Source organism: Pipistrellus hanaki, assembly GCF_964339955.1.
Source record: "Pipistrellus hanaki genome assembly, chromosome: 14".
Taxonomy (NCBI): Eukaryota; Metazoa; Chordata; class Mammalia; order Chiroptera; family Vespertilionidae; genus Pipistrellus; species Pipistrellus hanaki.
In genome coordinates this window covers 3,518,329-3,522,422 of record NC_140516.1, presented here as the reverse complement: position 1 = coordinate 3,522,422, position 4,094 = coordinate 3,518,329, and the positions used below count along the sequence as shown (strand labels likewise).

The 4,094-nt window shown below is 40.2% G+C and overlaps 1 pseudogene across 1 annotated transcript; it reads left to right on the top strand.

Moving 5' to 3' along the window:
* The first annotated feature begins 2,937 nt into the window (after positions 1-2,937).
* Positions 2,938-3,623, top strand: LOC311632440 (myosin light polypeptide 6-like; annotated as a pseudogene). Its single transcript has one exon. The product of its transcript is annotated as a myosin light polypeptide 6-like (transcript).
* Positions 3,624-4,094: the final 471 nt, after the last annotated feature.

The following is a 4,094-nucleotide window of genomic DNA, read 5'->3' as shown; positions in this document are numbered from 1 at the left end:
TAAGGAGGAGCACCTGGGAATAAACAGGGAGGCAAGAAGAGAGGAGAGCTCAGACAGCCAGAAATGCAGCCATGCATCCAAAGGAACAGAGAGTTGTGATGCACAGTCCAGCAGGGCAAGCAGGGCAAACAGCAATTGAGCCGACAGAGATGCCTGAGCAAGGACAGAGCAAAAGGGTTCTGCTGTGCAGCTGTCCACTGTCGGGTGGTGGTGTTTCAGACCAAGAAACAACTACAGAGCCTGCCATCCCATGACTCACAAAACACATCTTCCATTGCTCTTGGTGTGGGGTCAAGGAGCACATTATCTGAAACCGAGAGCTATTGCAGTAGAATTACTGCTTTCCCCACTTGGGAGGGTGGGGGCCCCAAGGGGTCCAGGATCACCATTACAGTGGGGGCAAAACAAACCCCATCCCACGCAGCACAGCTATACTATCTTATGGGAGCCATGGAGGTCAAGTTCGGGAGATCACTAGGTAAAAATCTTGTGACTCAGTGCCATCTACTGGACAATAGTAGAAAGACCTCTTTAGAGAAAACTGCTAGAGAAGGGCCAACCAATACTACCGTTTCCCCGAAAATAAGATGGTGTCTTATATTAATTTTTGCTCCCAAAGATGCACTAGGTCTTATTTTCAGGGGATGTCTTATTTTTCCATGAAGAAGAATTCAGTACACATTTATTGTTAAATGAAAATAAAGGAAATTTATTACCTGTATACAGTACAGTAGTTGTCAACACAAACCAGACAAACTGTGAATCCTACAGTATCAAGAATTTACTCATTTATTCAATAACAATCATGTCATCATATTCTAGAACATCATCATAACAATTCAATTCCTGAATTTCCTGGTGAATTTCTTGTGACTCCATTTCTTTCAGAATCAATGGACCAAATCTCTCATGTTTAGCCTGGGGGGGGGGGGGGGGCTTATTTTCGGGGGGATGCCTTATATTTCACTCAGAAGGAAACTTGTAAGTAGGTCTTATTTTCAGAGGATGTCTTATTTTCTGGGAAACACGGTATATACATACATATATGCTTAGACAAGAGGAGGCCAGCAAATACAATGAATAACCATGGTAACGAGGAAGTTCAGGGGGGAAAAAATGAAAAATCTGCAGAAAACAAGCTGGAACACATGGAATATGTGTTATAAATGATCAGCTTTCAAGACTGCAGTTCTGAGAATACTCAATGAGATGCAAGAAAATACAGACAGGCAATTCAATGCACTCAGAAAACAAACCAATGAACAAAACAAGTACTTTACCAACAAGACTGAAACTTTAAAAAAGAACCAACCAGAAATCCTAGAAATTAAACATACAATAAGGAGATTAGGAGTGAACTACTGAGCATAGCAAACCAGATGGAAGAATTAGTGACATTAAATGTAGGAATCTAGAAATGACACAGAGAGAATAAGAGAGAAGCATCAACAAAATAAAAATGAAAGAGCTATATGAGAATTATCTGATTCCATAAGAAAAAGCAATACTAAAACAATAGGCATACCAGAAGAAGAGGGGAGCAGGGAATGCAGAACACATTTAAACAAACAGCCGATGAGAACTTCCCAAACTTAGGAAAGAACTAGATCTTTGTTTCCAAGAAGCAAACAGAACGCCTAGTTTCCTCAATCCAAAGAGTCTTTCTCCAAGGCACATTGTATTAAAAGTGTCAAAAATTAATGACAAAGAAAAAATTCTCAAAGCCAACACGGAAGAGAAGGAAATTACCTACAAAGGAAAACCCATCAGAATATTATCTGACTTCTCAGCAGAAACTCTACAAGCCAGAAAGAGTTGAACAAAATATATTCAAATGACTGAAAAAGATAAATTATCAGCCAAGAATAATTTATCCAGCAAAAATTTCCTTTAATTATGAAGGAGAAATAAAGACTTTCCCAGACATAAGAAGCTGAGGGATTTTATCACCAAAAAATCTCCATTGAAAGAAATATTCAAGGGGATTATTCTACCTGAAACAAATAACAAAAGGTCACAACACTATGAGTAAGATTACCAAAAAACTTACAGCACGAACAGGAATAATTTGTGACAATAAGAACATAAGAGAGAAGTGGGTGTAGATCTGAAATGGCAAAGGAGGATGGAGATCAGATGCACTCAAAATAAAAATGTACAACTTTATTTGTTATAAACCTAATGAAACCACACACACAAATCCCCAAACTAACACACAAAGATTTTTTAAAAAATTAAAAAGAGGAAAGAAATATGAAATACCACCAAAATTTAGACAGAAATTTAAAGGAAAAGAACCAATGGAGGCACAGAGCTACCAGAAAACAAAAGATGATACGCTATCGGAAATCCTCATACATCAATGATTACCCTCAGTAAATGGTCTAAATTCTCCAATAAAGAGGCACAGAGTAGCAGAATGGATCAAAAGCCAAAACCCAACCATATGCTGCCTTCAAGAGACACATCTAAGCTGCAAAGACAAAGGTAGATTCCAATAAAAGGGTGGGAAATGATTCTCCAGATAAAAAATATCCACAGACAATCAGGTGTAGCTATACTTATGTCTGACATATTTCAAGATAACAAGAGACAAAGATGGACATTTTGCAATGATAAAGGTGACACTATGTCAAGAAGACATAACATGTCTTAATTTATATGCACCTAATCAGGGAGCACTGAAATATATAAAGCAACTACTCACAGAAGCAAAGGAAAAAACAGATCAAAACATAGCCCAGATAGGTCATCCAAACAGAAAATCAATAAGGAAACATCAACCTTAAATGACACACTAGACCAAATGGACATACGTAATTGACATTTAAAGAACCTTTACTTCGAGGACAGCAGATTACACATGCTTCTCCGGTGCACATGGAACATTCCCAATAATAGACCATATGCTGGATCACAAAACTAGCATCAACGAGAGCTCGGCAGTCAAGATGTGTGACTTCACCGAGGACCAGACCGCAGAGTTCAAGGAGGCCTTCCAGCTGTTTGACCAAACAGGGGATGGCAAGATCCTGTACAGCGAGTGTGGGGACATGATGTGGGCCCTGGGCCAGAATCCCACCAAAGCTGAAATGCTCAAAGTCCTGGGGAACCCAAGAGTGATGAGATGAACCTGAAGGTGCTGGACTTTGAGCACTTCCTGCCCATGCTGCAGACCGTGCCCAAGAACAAGGACCAGGGCACCTAGGAGGACTATGTCGAAGGCCTTTGGGTGTTTGACAAGGAGGGGAACGGCACTGTCATGGGTGCCGAGATCCTGCATGTTCTTGTCACACTGGGGGAGAAGATGACAGAGGAAGAAGTAGAGATGCTGGTGGCAGGACACGAGGACAGCAATGGTTGTATCAGCTATGAAGCATTTGTGAGGCATATCCTGTCGGGGTGACGGCCCGGGGGGCGGAGCTCGTCCGGATGGTGTTGAATGGCTGAAGACATTCCCCGTGTGCCCAGAGCCTGTGCCTTCCCCTATTGAGACTGTATTAGCCCCAAGGCTTCCTGAGTTCTGTCACTGCACTTTCCCCAGCTTGTATCTCTTAGATGATGTTTGCCATCAGCATTCACCAAATATACTTGTTTTCTGTGCAAAAAAAAAAAAAAAAAAACTAGCATCAAGGCATTCAAGAAGATTGAAACTATACCAAATATATTCTCTGACCACGATGCCTTGATATTAGAAAGCAACTGCAAAAAGGAAATAAACCCACAAATACGTGGAGATTAAACAACATACTACTAAATAATGTCTAAGTCAAATAATAAATAAAAGATGAGATCAAAAGATATATAAAGCACAGCTGGTGTGGCTCAGTGACTGAGTGTCGATCCATGAATTAAGAGGCACTGGTTCAATTCCTGGTGAGGGCACATGCCCAGGTTGCAGATTCAATCCCCAGTAGGGGGCATGCAGGAGGCAATTGATATATGTTTCTCTCTTATTGATGTGATGTTTTTATATCTCTATACTCCCTTCCTCTCTCTAAAATCAATAAAATATTTTTTAAAGATATATATAGACAACCCAGCTCAGTGGAATTAATAAAAATACATATTTTTAAAAGATCTGTAAGGGGACA